Genomic DNA, 16,797 nt, shown 5'->3' with positions numbered 1-16,797 from the left:
TGACCAAACCTGTTGGAGCTCTGCTGCTGTGGAAGAGGGGGTTGCTTTGGATTTTCTAACCAACAAATGTTCCTCCTGAGCAGTTGTCTTGCGGGGTCTGCCGGACCTGGGCTAGTCAAACACCTCTCCAGTCTCTTCAAATCTTTTTTTTAATTCTTTGTACTTGATGCTGAGACACATTAAAGGTGCCCACCACCTCTGCAGTGGATCTGGTCTTCAGCCTCTTGATAATCCAGGCTTTGGTCGCAGGGTGGATTTTTGGCATGTTGTCAGAGCTTAAGTTGCAGTTCAAGTGAAGGTCTGGGGTGCTGGGTTTCTTTTTATACACACACACTAAATAACCGATCATTTACTGAGCACAGGTGAGGATGTAAATTAGGATTGGGTGCATTATATGACCAGGCGACAAAACTTTTGTCTTGCTAAAATCTGACCATTCTGTGTCCATTAACTAATCAATATTTCTGCATTGATGTCAATTTATTTTCTTAACCTAAACCACATTTTGGAAAGTTTCAGCTTTCGAAAGAATAATTTATACAACCAATGGATGAATTTAACATCAGGTTATAAGCTTTATTTACATAACATGGATAAGCGACATTACTTCTGTCAGGGAGTGTACACCTTTTACTACTTGTATACTACAATACTGATCATTAATTTTAAAAAAGCACAATACTAAGTGCCATTGTATACAGGAACTCTGTATTTACGGTCAGTGTAAAGATACTACAGTGATCACTGGTGACATTATGCACAGGAGATCTGTATAAGGTGTCAGTGTACAGGTAATACAGTGATCACCACTGCCAGTGACATTATACACAGGAGCTTTGTAAATAGTATACAGTGTATAGTGTCAGTGTACAGGTAATACACTGGCTCACTAGTGACGTCTCTAGCTGAAGTCCTTCATCTTTGCGTTTCATTTTCATCCAGCACAGACTGCCGTCACTTCTTCCAGCCAGGACTCGTCTCTGCATAAAATAACACAGTTACCTAGAGCACGGCCTCCAGACCACATTCCCCACTTTTTCCCTTTCTTCTACACCATGTTCCAAATTATTATGCAAATTATATTTTTCTCGGATTTTCCTAAATGGTCGGTGCAAATGACAGTCTAATAAAAGTCATCACCTGTTAGATTATACATCGAATTTTATTGGAGAAACCTCCCAATGATAACAGTATAATCTCCAAAATGAATAAAAACTCAAAATGCACTGTTCCAAATTATTAGGCACAGTAGAATTTCTAAACATTTGATCTGTTTTAAAGAACTGAAAATGCTCATGTGTGGAATTTGCAGCATTAGGAGGTCACATTCACTGAACAAAAAAGCTATTTAACCCCAAAACATCCTAACAGGCCAAGTCACATGTTACCATAGGAACCCTTCTTTGTTATCACCTTCACAATTCTCGCCTCCATTGAACTTGTGAGTATTTGGAGAGTGTCTGCTTGTATTTCTTTGCATGAAGTCAGAATAGCCTCCCAGAGCTGCTGTTTTGATGTGAACTGCCTCCCACCCTCATAGATCTTTTGCTTGATGATACTCCAAAGGTTCTGTATAGGGTTGAGGTCAGGTGAAGATGGTGGCAATACCATGAGTTTATTTCCTTTTATGCCCATAGCAGCCAATGACTCAGAGGGATTCTTTGCAGCATGAGATGGGGCATTGTCATGCATGAAGATGATTTTGCTCCTGAAGGCACAATTCTGATTTTTATACCATGGAAGAAAGTTGTCAGTCAGAAACTCTATATACTTTGCCGAGGTCATTTTCACACCTTCAGGAACCTTAAAGGGCCCTGCAAGCTGTTTCCCCATGATTTTGGCCCAAAACATGACTCCTCCATCTCCTTGCTGACGTTGCAGCCTTATTGGGACATGGTGGCCATCCACCAACCATCCACTACTCTATCCATCTGGACCACCAACACTCGACACTCATCAGTAAACAAGACTGTTTGGAAATCAGTCTTCATGTGTGTCTGGGCCCACTGCAACCGTTTCTGCTTGTGAACACTGTTTAGGGGTGGCCGAATAGTAGGTTTCTGCACCACAGCAAGCCTTTGAAGGATCCTACACCTTGAGGTTCGAGGGACTCCAGAGGCACCAGCATCTTCAAATAACTGTTTGCTGCTTTGTAATGGTATTTTGGCAGCTGCACTCTTTATTCAATGAATTTGTCTGGCAGAAACCTTCCTCATTATGCCTTTATCTGCATGAACTCTGTCTGTGCTCTGTTTCAGTCACAAATCTCTTCACAGTATGATGATCACTCTTAAGTTTTCGTGAAATATCTAATGTTTTCATACCTTGACCAAGGCATTGCACTATTTAATGCTTTTCAGCAGCAGAGAGATCCTTTTTATTTCCCATATTGCTTGAAACCTGTGGTCTGCTTAATAATGTGGAACATCATTTTTAAGTAGTTTTCCTTTAATTAGAATCACCTGGAAAACTAATGATCACATGTGTTTAAGATTGATTTTAGTGATCCATTGAGCCCTGAGACACAATACCATCCACAAGTTTATTTGAAAAACAAAACAATTAAATCTTAATGACACTTAAATCCAATTTGCATAATAATTTGGAACATGGTGTACACTAGACATCTGAATACAGAGGTGCACCCACAAACAATATATAATTGGTTATTATGCAACCTCATAGATTGTAAGCCTGCGAGCAGGGCCCTCATTCCTTTTGGTATCTGTTGATCTATGTGTTTATTGTTATGCTTAATGTCCATTGTCTGTACAAGTCCCCTCTAAAATGTAAAGTGTTGGCACTATAGAAATAAAATTATTATAATTATTATTATTAACCGACCATTCCAAATATAAATTATAATCCACCACTGTGCACCCACTAACTATAAATAGCCACTTTCCCCATTTAATATATAAATTAATTAGCACCTGTACTCTTTCCCCCAATTCATTACCAGTCACTTCATCCTCAACGCCCCCCACTATGTACCTACCACTCTAACCCTAAAGGTACCTTCACACGAAACGACGCTGCAGCGATAGCGACAACGATGCTGATCGCTGCAGCGTCGCTGTTTGGTCGCTGGAGAGCTGTCACACAGACAGCTCTCCAGCGACCAACGATGCCGAGGTCCCCGGGTAACCAGGGTAAACATCGGGTTGCTAAGCGCAGGGCCGCGCTTAGTAACCCGATGTTTACCCTGGTTACCAGCGTAAAAGTAAAAATAACAAACAGTACATGCTCACCTGCGCGTCCCCCGGCGTCCGCTTCCTGTACTGTGTGAGCGCCGGCCCTAACAGCAGAGCGGTGACGTCACCGCTGTGCTTTTACTTTCACTTTAGGGCCGGCGCTCAGTCAGAGCAGGAAGCGGACGGCAGGGGACGCGCAGGTGAGTATGTAGTGTTTGGTTTTTTTACTTTTACGCTGGTAACCAGGGTAAACATCGGGTTACTAAGCACGGCCCTGCGCTTAGTAACCCGATATTTACCCTGGTTACCAGCGTAAAACATCGCTGGTATCGTTGCTTTTGGTGTCAAACACGACGATACACGCCGGTCTGACGACCAAATAAAGTTCTGAACTTTATTCAACGACCAGCGACATCACAGCAGGATCCAGATCGCTGCTGCGTGTCAAACACAACGATATCGCTAGCCAGGACGCTGCAATGTCACGGATCGTTGTCGTTCTCGTTGTAAAGTCGTTTCGTGTGAAGGTACCTTAACTCCGATTCATTATAGTTACATGCCCCTCCTGCCCCAATTCATTGTCATGTCTTTCTCTCTCACCCTCTATTCATTATCAACTGCTCTACCCCACATTCAATACATCATTTACTCCCCCACCCTTAAAATTCATTATTTGTTCTTCCCCTAGATCATCATTTGCTCTCCCCACCCCCACCTTCAATTAAATTGCTGTCCCCTGAATTTATCATTTTGCAGTCCCCCCACTTTAATTTGAAGTCCCCTTACTTCATTCATTGCAGTCCCCTATCACCCCCTCACTTCATCTGCAGTGCCCCTTCATCATTTGCAGCCCCCTATCCCCCTTCCATTTCATCATGAGCAGTCCCACATCAGACACACTTCATCATGTGCAGTCCTGCAGTCCCGTTCTCCCACTTCATCATGTGCAGTCCCCTTACCCCCCACTTCAACATGTGCAGTCACCCTTACCCCCCACTTCATGTGCAGTACATCTTACACTCCGCTTTATCATGTGCAGTCCCCATTACCCCCCACTTCATGTGCAGATCACCTTACCCCCCACTTCATCATGTGCAGTCCCCCTTACCCCCCACTTCATCATGTGCAGTCCCCCTTACCCCCCACTTCATGTGCAGCCCCACTCCCCCTTCATCATGCACAATCCCCCTTACCCCCACATCATCATGTGCAGCCCCATTCCATCATACAGCCCCACTCTCCCCACTTCATCATGTGCAGTCTCCTTTATCCACTAAACTATCATGTGCAGCCCCACTCCATCATGTACAGCCCCACTCAACCTTCATCATGTGCAGCCCCACTTACCCCCTCACTCCATCATGTGCAGTCTCCTTTAACCCCCAAATTCCATCATGTGCAGTCTCCTTACACCTCCCACTTCATCACTTGCAGTTACCCACCATTAAATTTATTTTATAAAGAAAGCAAAAAAGTTCTTCATACTTACCTCACCAGTCGCTCCCCTGCAGTGCCTCTCTGCTTCTAGCATCCGGGTCATGTCGGCGCGTGCGTGAGGATGCCATCGCGCATGCCCAACAGCTAACCTGGAAGTATAGAGAACATGAAGGGAGCAGTAGCTGCGCAGCCGTCAAGGTGACAGCCAAGCATAGCTCCTGGCCCCAGCGCAGACGTGTGCGCTGACTGTGATGCAGCTGTGTCTGCTGCCGGCCACGTCACAGTACAGCAGACATGGCTGCGCACAATTTGCTGTGTGGCTGTAGCCACCACCAGGCAGCCGGCCCTGAACAGCAGCTGGGGGAGCGGCCCGGGGGGCATTTGCCTCTTTGCCACCTGGGCCAGTCAGCCCCTGCATACAATATACAATGTGTATGATACAGGTGATCTCTGTTTCCCTCTATATGGCCCATGGATCCCATAGGATTCCACCTCTGTCTCACTCCCACACATGGCTATCTACACTCTACTGATAACTCCTCCTCCTTCTACCTCCCTCCCACCTCTCTGATACACGGTCGCGATGCTGCAACAAATATACACACACCACATGTCCCCGCATCTGTCACCACATTATATGACTGCCCGCATATATTGCGTTTAACTTCTAGATGTAACTATAACAGCGCTACTCCAGTGGAACGCATGTTCACATAATGACACGCACGGCCATGTACTTCCGCCCTGGCCGATACATTTGACGTCATTTCCGGTCCCGGCGCTCTATCACAGCGCAAGTACTGCGTTTTAAATAGCGCGGTCTTCGCACAGACCTCAGACAAGCGGTGGACACCGCGTCTGAGAGGACATCGCACACATCCAGGCGGCTCCCCTCCAGGTATGGCACGGCACGCTCTGCTACAGTATAGGTAGTTATTTCTATATGCACTGACATTCGTTTGATGTTGCATTCCCTCTAGCCCCTGCTTCAATACTGGCCGTTTTGAGGTGATTACCTCTAGCCGCATACATAACCTATATAAGGTAATAAGCATATAAGGGAGTCATCTCAGATTATAGACCTATTACAATATGAAATATATGCTCACACATACCTCTCCCTCCCCTGTCACTATTATTTCACAGCTCTTACGCATTCTGCCTATCATACCAATTCACTTGTTCATTTTGAAGCAGTCACCGACTTTGAGTATTACTCCATTTTATCTGGGTCACATTATCTAAAATCTTCTTTATATGACTATATATGTCTGCTCTCTTCTTATGCCATATTAGGCATTGTGCACCATCTGCATCCTAACTAAGGATACTATCAACACACACTAAAAGGCACAGCACGGTATGTGTGTTTTTTTTATTAATCATGAAATACATCGAGCGAGAATTTATATGCGTGTGTTCACTGCAATATTATGTTCAGGATGATTCTACAGACTTGGCTATTACTAGACTTTGTGAAATTTTGTATATACTTTGGTTTTATGTATGGTTTTCTGTTTGTACACTGTATTATATTTTTTTCTTTAACCCCTTCACCCCAAAGCCTGTTTTCACCTAAGTGACAGGGCCAATTTTTACAATTCTGACCACTGTCACTTTATGAGGTCATAACTCTAAAACACTTCAACGGATCCTGCTGATTCTGAGAATGTTTTCTCGTGACATATTGTACTTCATGATAGTAGTAAAACTTCTTCGATATGACTTGCATTTATTTTTGAAAAAAACAAAAATTTGTCGAAAATTATGAAAATTTAGCAATTTTCAAACTTTTAATTTTTATGCCCTTAAATTAGAGAGTTATATCTCATAATATAGTTAATAAACAACATTTCCCACATGTCTGCTTTACATCAGCACAATTTTGGAAACATAATTTTTTTTTGTTAGGGAGTTATAAGGGTTAAAAGTTGACCAGTGATTTCTCATTTTTGCAACAAAATTTGCAAAACCATTTTTTTTACGGACCACCTCACACTTGAAGTGACTTTGAGGGGTCTATATGACAGAAAATGTCCAAAAGTGACACCATTCTAAAAACTGCACCCCTCAAGGTACTCAAAACCACATTCAAAAAGTTTATTAACCCTTCAGGTGCTTCACAGGAATTTTTGGAATGTTTAAAAAAAAAAAGAACATTTAACTTTTTTTCACAAAATTTTTACTTCAGATCCAATTTGTTTTATTTTACCAAGGGTAACAGGAGAAATTGGACCAAAAAAGTCAGTGTACAATTTGTCCTGAGTACTCTGATACCCCACATGTTGGGGTAAACCATTGATTGGGCACATGGCAGAGCTCGGAAGGGAAGGAGCGCCATTTGACTTTTCAATGCAAAATTGGCTGGAATTGAGATTGGAACCCATGTCGTGTTTGGAGAGCCTCTGATGTGCCTAAACAGTGGAAACCCCCACAAGTGACACCATTTTGGAAAGTAGACCCTCTAAGGAACTAACCTAGATGTGTGGTGAGCACTTTGAACCTCCAAGTGCTTCACAGAAGTTTATAATGTAGAGCCGTAAAAAAAAAATTCATATTCATTTTCACAGAAAAATGATCTTTTTGCCCCAAATTTTTTATTTTCCAAAGGGTAACTGGATAAATTGGACCCCAAAAGTTGTTGTGCAATTTGTCCTGAGTACGCTGATACTTCATATATGGGGATAAACCACTGTTTGGGCGCATGGCAGAGCTCGGAAGGGAAGGAGCGCCATTTGACTTTTCAATGCAAAATTGGCTGGAATTGAGATCGGAACCCATGTCGTGTTTGGAGAGCCCCTGACGTGCCTAAACAGTGGAAACCCCCACAAGTGACACCATTTTGGAAAGTAGACCCTCTAAGGAACTAATCTAGATGTGTGGTGAGCACTTTGAACCTCCAAGTGCTTCACAGAAGTTTATAATGTAGAGCCGTAAAAAAAAATTAATATTAATTTTCACAAAAAATGATTTTTGCCCCAAATTTTTTATTTTCCCAAGGGTAGCAGGATAAATTGGACAGCAAAAGTTGTTGTGCAATTTGTCCTGAGTACGCTGATACTTCATATATGGGGATAAACCACTGTTTGGGCGCATGGCAGAGCTCGGAAGGGAAGGAGCGCCATTTGACTTTTCAATGCAAAATTGGCTGGAATTGAGATCGGAACCCATGTCGTGTTTGGAGAGCCCCTGACGTGCCTAAACAGTGGAACCCCCCACAAGTGACACCATTTTGGAAAGAAGACCCCCTAAGGAACTTATCTAGATGTGTGGTGAGCACTTTTAACCCCCAATTGTTTCACTAAAGTTTAGAATGTAGCGCTGTGAAAATTAAAAAATCCTTTTTTCTTTCCACAAAATGATGTTTTAGCCCGCAATTTTTTTTCCCCAAGGGTAACAGGAGAAATTGGACCACAAAAGTTATTGTCCAATTTGTCCTGAGTACGCTGATACCCCATACATTGGGGGGAACCACTGTTTGGGCGCACGGCAGAGCTCGGAAGGGAAGGAGCGCCGTTTGAAATGCAGACTTAGATGGATTGGTCTGCAGGTGTCATGTTGCATTTGCAGAGCCCCTGATGTACCTAAACAGTAGAAACCCCCCACAAGTGACCCCATATTGGAAACTAGACCCCCCACGGAACTTATCTAGATGTGTTGTGAGAACTTTGAACCTCCAAGTGTTTCACTACAGTTTATAACGCAGAGCCGCGAAAATAAAAAATATATTTTTTTCCACGAAAATTATATTTTAGCCCCCACGTTTTTATTTTCCCAAGGGTAACAGGACAAATTGGACCCCAAAAGTTGTTGTCCAACTTGTCCTGAGAACGCTGATACCCCATATGTTGGGGGAACCACTGTTTGGGCGCACAGGAGAACTCGGAAGGGAAGGAGCACTGTTTTAGTTTTTCAAAGCAGAATTGGCTGGAATTGAGATCGGACGCCATGTCGCGTTTGGAGAGCCCCTGATGTGCCTAAACAGTGAAAACTCCCCAATTCTAACTGAAACCCTAACCCCAACCCTAACCCCAGCCCTAACCCTAGCCCTAACCCCAACCCTAACCCTAGCCCTAACCCTAGTGCTACTTTCACACTAGCGTTTTTTTGCATATGTCGCAATGCGTCGTTTTGGCGAAAAAACGCATCCTGCAAAGTCATCTGCAGGATGCGTTTTTTCCCCATAGACTAACATTAGCGACGTATTGACACACGTCGCAAGCGTCGTGCGACGGTTGCGTCGTGTTGTGGCGGACCGCCGGCAGCAAAAAACGTTACATGTAACTTTTTTTGTGCCGACGGTCCACCATTTCCGACCGTGCATTCGCGGCTGGAACTCCGCCCCCACCTCCCCGCACCTCACAATGGGGCAGCGGATGCGTGGAAAAACAGCATCCGCTGCCCCCGTTGTGCGGCGCTTGCACAGTATGCGTCGGTATGTCGGGCCGACACAGCGCGGCGGCCCCGTACTGACGCTAGTGTGAAAGTAGCCTAACGGGAAAATGGAAATAAATATATTTTTTAAAATTTTATTATTTTTACCTAACTAAGGGGGTGATGAAGGGGGATTTGATTTACTTTTATAGCGTTTTTTGGGCGGATTTTTATGGTTGGCAGCCATCACACACTAAAAGACGCTTTTTATTGCAAAAAATAGTTTTTGCATCACCACATTTTGAGAGCTATAATTTTTCCATATTTGAGTCCACAGAGTCATATGAGATCTTGTTTTTTGCGGGACAAGTTGACGTTTTTATTGGTACCATTTTCGGGTACATGACATTTTTTGATCGCTTTTTATTCCGATTTTTGGGAGGCGGAATGAACACAAACCAGCAATTCCTGAAATTCTTTTAGGGGGGGCGTTTATACCGTTCCGCATTTGGTAAAAAGGATAAAGCAGTTTTATTCTTCGGGTCAGTACGATTACAGCGATACCTCATTTATGTAATTTTTGTATGTTTTGCCGCTTTTACACAATAAAAACTATTTTATATAAAAAAATAATTGTTTTTGCATCGCTTTATTCTGAGAGCTATAACTTTTTTATTTTTCTGCTGATGATGCTGTATGGCAGCTTTTTTTTTGCGGGACAAGATGACGTTTTCAGTGGTACCATGGTTATTTATATCCATCTTTTTGATCGCGTGTTATTCCACTTTTTGTTTGGCGGTATGAGAATAAAGCGTTATCTTTTGCCTCGTTTTTTTTTTTTTTTACGGTGTTCACTGAAGGGGTTAACTAGTGATATAGTTTTATAGGTGGGGTCGTTACGGACGCAGCGATACTAAATATGTGTACTTTTATTGTGTGATTTTTTTTTATTTAGATAAAGAAATGTATTTATGGGAATATTTTTTTTTTCTTTATTTAGGAATTATTATTATTTTTTTTTTTTACACATGTGGAAATTTTTTTTTTTTTTTTTTTTTACTTTGTCCCGGGGGGGACATCACAGATCGGTGATCTGACAGGCACATTGCAGAGGCTTGCCGGCGCCTGCTATGAGGAATTCTCAGCAGGCGCCGGCAAGCAGGGTCATCTCATGACCCGGAAGGAGTCCCGCGGCCATCTTGGATCCTGGGACTCCTTCCAGGTCACCGGAGCAGCGCAATCACATCGCGTTGCTCCGGTGGGAGAGAGCAGGGAGCCCCCGTCCCTGCGCGATCCCCCTCTATGCCGCTGTCACTATTGACAGCGGCATCAGAGGGATTAAATGCCCGCGATCGGCGATAGCGCCAATCGTGGGCATTGCTGCGGGGTGTCAGCTGTCATATACAGCTGACACCCGCACCTGATCACCGCGGCGCTCAGCGCGAGACCGCGGTGATCAGCCCGCCGTACTAGTACTTAAGCTGGCACAAATGCAGTGCCGGCAGTGCCGTACTAGTACGGCGGGTTGCGCAAAGGGGTTAAATGTTGTAGTGACTGATGAAAGCCCGATAAGGGCTGAAACGTTTCCAGTGCTACCTTTAGTACCAATAAATCTATCAATCAATAAGACTTAAGTTGAGTGCGAGACTTCTTTACAATTTACTATATGGTTTGGGTACCTAGTCTCTGCACCAGAGTATAGCAGTGCACACGGTGTTTATTTATATATATACTTTACCCATACGTGTTTGCACGCTGTATAGCCATGTCCACCCTTCCTACGTTTTCTTACAATGCAGAGGAAACCGCTAACATCCTCGCTCGATCACAATTATCCAGTGAGTTCCTATTGATCCCGCCACGTGAAATTCGTGGGCGCGACTTGGAACGTGAACTCAGAACCCAAACCAACCTCGAACTCCATTGTGCCACCTTGTCAGAGTATATACGTTTACAAAGAATCCCAAGAGGATTACGGGTTCCTCTGCGCCCTACACTCTTTAAGGATTTACCTGACTTCTGCACTAAATTTGAGCACATCCTCAATAAGTGTTCCCTAGATTTAATTACCTTAACAGTAGAATACCTCCAACGTGCTATTGCTGATAACACTGAGAAAATCAAGGCTATTGAAATACAGTTGTCTGCAACAGGTACACCGGAAGAGCTGTCCTCCCTCAAGACCGAGATCCAAGATCGAATTACCAGACATAAAAGGGACATCGAAGTCAGGAAACGCAACAAGTTTGTAAGGCACGCAGAGGACTATAAGAACAATAAAGTCTACAGATGGCAGGACAACTCTCGGCGCATGAACACACGTCCGAACCAGCCTACGTCCTCAGATCTCTCAACTTCGGGGTCAGATCACGAATCTGTACCATCCACCTCTGTGTCTACCCTTCCTTTTTTAGGACAACGTTGGTACCCCACAAGAAGTCGAGACGGGGACAGAAACACAAGGAGAAACCAGGACACTTACAGGACCACCCGATCAAAGGTATGGACAACTTAGTCATTAATATTTCATCCCGAACTCTGAGTGTGGCTGAACATTCACTCCTACAGAAAGGACTCTCATTCTGTCCATCATATCGATGCCGTACCTTTGATTTAGACATGGATCTTCAGAGATTCTTCCGTCTAATCAGATTAAAAGCACATTTCTCCACCAATCCTCCAATTGCGGACATTGTTCCCACTAGTAGTAACCCTAAACTACTATCTTCTTCTAGCTTGGGTCTACGGAACAAAAGCCACTTCAAACCCCCGCATTGTTCTCATGCGGTTGAAACTTTTGTCAACTTCATACGAGATTCGTTTACATCCCTTAGAGAGGACATTGAGAGGGGAAATCTATTCTACCCCCCAAATTTAACCGTTGAGGAGAGACACTCTCTCAGAAATCTCCAGGGGGATAGATCCATCATAATGAAACCAGCTGACAAGGGTGGGGCACTAGTTATCATGGACAAGACTAAATACCTAGCTGAGATAACACGACAACTGAGTGACAACTCTATTTACCAGACATTGGATAGGAATCCCTCGCTTGACATTCGCCACAAGATTGAGACAATACTTCACAAATACACGGACCTGGGCGTCTTGGATCAAAAGACATGTAGCTTTCTTCTGAACCCTAATCCCATCATACCTGTCTTTTATACACTGCCAAAGGTTCACAAGAATCTGGAAAATCCACCAGGGAGACCCATAGTGGCCTCCACGGATTCCATATTATCTCCCATAGCGAGATATATTGAGCGAATACTCACCCCACTCATACAGAAGTCAAAATCGTTTTTACTAGACACTGGTTCCTTTTTACACCTTATCGGTGATATCAATACCATCCCTGTGGATGCCCTCTTAGTGACCCTCGACGTGAGGGATCTGTATACCTCCATTCCACATGAGGAGGGTATCCTCTCGGTACGCCATCTACTTGAAAGTACAGATAGGGATACAGACCAAATATCACTGTGTGTCGACCTTCTCAGGATTATACTTACATCTAATTTCTTCCTGTTCCAAGACACATTTTACCTACAAAAACGGGGGACCGCGATGAGGTCGCATGCAGCACCTCCATACGGAAATGCATATATGGTTCAGTTCGAGGAGAGTATCATTTACCGTATTTTTCGGACTATAAGACGCACCGGACTATAAGACGCACCCAGGTTTTAGAGGTGGAAAATAGGGAAAAAAATATTTGAAGCAAAAAAGGTGGTAAAATATTTAATAGCATAAACATACTATTATATGTGTTGTTATTATATATAATGGTATGTTATGTTGGAAGCTGCGGGTAGAAGATGGAGCTGCGGGACCAGTATTGTGTCTGTAAAGTACTATATGAAGACGCTGGAGGGTGAGTATAAGAATGGGGGCACAGGGCTTATATTTAAAGCACCACTCCAGAACTGAAAAATAACACTGGAGTGCTGCTTTGAGATCCCATTGGGAGAACTATAACTCCCAGCATGTCCTGCAGATCCTATGGCATGCTGGGAGTTATAGTTCACCACAGAAGTGGCAGAGTGCTTTATTGTGTGTTGTAGTAACTAACCTTTTAATTGTGGCAGCCAGCCAGCTGTGGTGAGGTAAAATGCTGGAGCATCCCATGACACCAGAGAGCGCTCCCTCTTGTTGCCTCTCCACAGCACAGGAGTAAGCTTGCAGATTGTAGTGTGGTGTCTGCAGGACCTGTGATGAGGTCAAGAAGAGGGAGGGCTCTGTGCTGCCATGTGATGCTCCAGCCTGCCCACTCCTGACATCACACAGGTCCTTGTGCTGGAGCACTCAGCAGCCAGCACAGCCTCGGCAGGCAGGTATGCAGCGATCTTGTCCCCTCTGGCCCCTGCTGCTGCTGCCTCCTCCACCAAACAGATCTCCCCAGCTGCTGCAGGAATCCAGCTCTGAGGAAACCACGTGTGTCCCTGTGAAGGAGTATTCATTTGCTGCTCCTGGCTCACTGCTCAGCTGACAGGTGGGCGGGGAAGCAGCTAATGAATATTCACTGCACTTTAATGATCGGGACCATGTGGTTTCCCCAGTGCTGATTCCTGAAGCCCAGCAGGGACATTTTTCTGCCTCCTGCCTCCCAGTGCAATCCCACTCGCCTCTGCCCCCTCCCCACGTTACATCCCTACCATAAGATGCACCCACACTTTCCTCCCAAATTTGGAGGAAAAAAGTGCATCTTATGGTCAGAAAAATACGGTACCTTAGCTCACTGTTCAGGGACAACGTCATCATGTGGAAAAGGTACATAGATGATGTTTTTTGTGTATGGCGGGGTTCGGAAGAGACCCCCCATGCCTTCCTATCACTCTTAAATACCTCCTGGCCTGGTATTACCTTTACCATGAATCACTACCTGTGGAGCATGAACTTCCTAGACACACTAGTAGTGAAAGACTCAAGCGGTCTACTAAGTACGGATCTTTACTCCAAAAGCACAGACCGCAACAGTCTCCTACATTTTCAAAGTCTCCACCCCCCATCAACCAAAAAATCTATACCTAAGGCACAGTATCAGAGGGTACAACGCATTGTTTCCAATACTGACATCAGGGAACAGCGTACACATGAGATGACGCAGAAATTCCAAGCTAGAGGCTACCCTACATCCCTTCTTGAGAAATCCAGGACCACCACCAACAGACCTAGGACAGATACCTCCTCACGCATCCCGTTTGTACACTCATTTCATCCCTTCATGTACAAATTGCATAGGGCTATACGTAGTAATTGGTCAATCCTCGCAAATGCCTATCCTACTGTTAAGGAATTTCAAAAACCGTTCCTTCCATGCTTTAAAAGAGCCCCCAGTCTGCGAGACAATTTAGTGAAAGCAGATATTGGCACAAACACTGTCATGAGGCAAAGTTTTCTGGGCACACCAAGGGAAGGCACATTCCCCTGCTTGCATTGTATCCAATGCAACAATGTTCTAAAAGGCAACGTGGTCAGACACCCATACTCTGGAAAAGAATTTAAGATCAGAGGATACTTCACATGTAATTCCACATATGTTGTCTACGTGATAAAATGCCCTTGTGGCCTATTATATGTGGGGGAGACATCACAACCGATCAGGGACCGAGTGTCTAAGCATAAATCCACTATTCGCTGCAATAATCTCCTGCTACCACTACCCCATCATTTTCACACATCAAGACACAACGTTTCACAATTGAAGTTTCAGGTCCTAGAGCAAGTCCCCAAACAACGCAGGGGGGGCAATAGAATACTAATGCTTAAGAAACGTGAGGCATACTTGGATCCATGTTTTAGATACATTATCACCCAAAGGACTTAATAGGGAATACGAGTTGTCTGCATTTATATAGAGATACTGTGCGCCTTTGCAACTGCTATCGTCTCTGTGCACTATTGATGTAAATGTCCCTGATGATATATATTTATGTACTGACTGAGATTTTTCTCTTTTAGAGTTGTCTGTATTAATGATGATTGGCACATCACGAGCTACTACCATCACCAGATCAAGCACCACTCTCTGTGCCACCACTCACCACGGATACGTGCTTGAATATATACGGCACTTTCGTCACGGATATCTGTCATCATAGTGTATCCACCTATATAGATCACTAGGTACCGCACAAGTACTCACACACTACGTGTAGTAATATACAGGTACCATACAATATACAATGTGTATGATACAGGTGATCTCTGTTTCCCTCTATATGGTCCATGGATCCCATAGGATTCCACCTCTGTCTCACTCCCGCACATGGCTATCTACACTCTACTGATAACTCCTCCTCCTTCTACCTCCCTCCCACCTCTCTGATACACGGTCGCGACGCTGCAACAAATATACACACACTACATGTCCCCGCATCTGTCACCACATTATATGACTGCCCGCATATATTGCGTTTAACTTCTAGATGTAACTATAACAGCGCTACTCCAGTGGAACGCATGTTCACATAATGACACGCACGGCCATGTACTTCCGCCCTGGCCGGTACGTTTGACGTCATTTCCGGTCCCGGCGCTCTATCACAGCGCAAGTACTGCGTTTTAAATAGCGCGGTCTTCGCACACACCTCAGACAAGCGGTGGACACCGCGTCTGAGAGGACATCGCACACATCCAGGCGGCTCCCCTCCAGGTATGGCACGGCACGCTCTGCTACAGTATATGTAGTTATTTCTATATGCACTGACATTCGTTTGATGTTGTATTCCCTCTAGCCCCTGCTTCAATACTGGCCGTTTTGAGGTGATTACCTCTAGCGGCATACATAACCTATATAAGGTAATAAGCATATAAGGGAGTCATCTCAGATTATAGACCTATTACAATATGAAATATATGCTCACACATACCTCTCCCTCCCCTGTCACTATTATTTCACAGCTCTTACGCATTCTGCCTATCATACCAATTCACTTGTTCATTTTGAAGCAGTCACCGACTGTGAGTATTACTCCATTTTATCTGGGTCACATTATCTAAAATCGTCTTTATATGACTATATATGTCTGCTCTCTTCTTATGCCATATTAGGCATTGTGCACGATCTGCATCCTAACTAAGGATACTATCAACACACACTAAAAGGCACAGCACGGTATGTGTGTTTTTTCTATTAATCATGAAATACATCGAGCGAGAATTTATATGAGTGTGTTCACTGCAATATTATGTTCAGGATGATTCTACAAACTTGGCTATTATTAGACTTTGTGAAATTTTGTATATACTTTGGTTTTATGTATGGTTTTCTGTTTGTACACTGTATTATATTTTTTTCTTTAAATGTTGTAGTGACTGATGAAAGCCCGACAAGGGCTGAAACGTTTCCAGTGCTACCTTTAGTACCAATAAATCTATCAATCAATAAGACTTAAGTTGAGTGCGAGACTTCTTTACATGTCGCATGTTGTCACATGTCGTCGCATGTGGCATGTTCCATGTCGTATGTTCCATGTCGCATGTTGCATGTTGTTGCATGTCGCATGTCGTCGCATGTGGCACGTCCCATGTCGCATGTCCCATGTCGCATGTTGTCACATGTTGCGTGTTGCATGTCACATGGTGTATGTTGCATGTCTGTATGTACTGTATGTATTGTATATGTGCATGTGGTTTTTTTTTTTTTTTACATTTAACACATTAGCCGGATGATGGGACTACTACTGTCCCATCATTGGCTAATGTGTCATTCACTGTCACTGTAGCAGGCAGAGCCCGATGGGACTTGTAGTCCCATCGGACGAAGCCTGCACACAGAGACATACAG

The 16,797-nt window shown here is 44.0% G+C and overlaps 1 long non-coding RNA gene across 1 annotated transcript in view; it reads left to right on the top strand.

Annotated features, from left to right (window-relative positions):
* Positions 1–16,400, top strand: part of LOC143787820 (uncharacterized) — a 286,158-nt gene extending 269,758 nt beyond the window's left edge. The window contains exons 2-3 of the long non-coding RNA XR_013218481.1: positions 11,159–11,505; positions 14,970–16,400. This is a non-coding gene — a long non-coding RNA (uncharacterized LOC143787820). The remainder of the gene's footprint in view (positions 1–11,158; positions 11,506–14,969) is intronic.
* Positions 16,401–16,797: the final 397 nt, after the last annotated feature.

The sequence above is a fragment of the Ranitomeya variabilis genome, chromosome 8, assembly GCF_051348905.1.
Source record: "Ranitomeya variabilis isolate aRanVar5 chromosome 8, aRanVar5.hap1, whole genome shotgun sequence".
In the NCBI taxonomy this organism is placed as follows: domain Eukaryota; kingdom Metazoa; phylum Chordata; class Amphibia; order Anura; family Dendrobatidae; genus Ranitomeya; species Ranitomeya variabilis.
The sequence above is the reverse complement of the archived record's forward strand: the minus strand, read 5'-3'. Positions and strand labels throughout refer to the sequence as shown.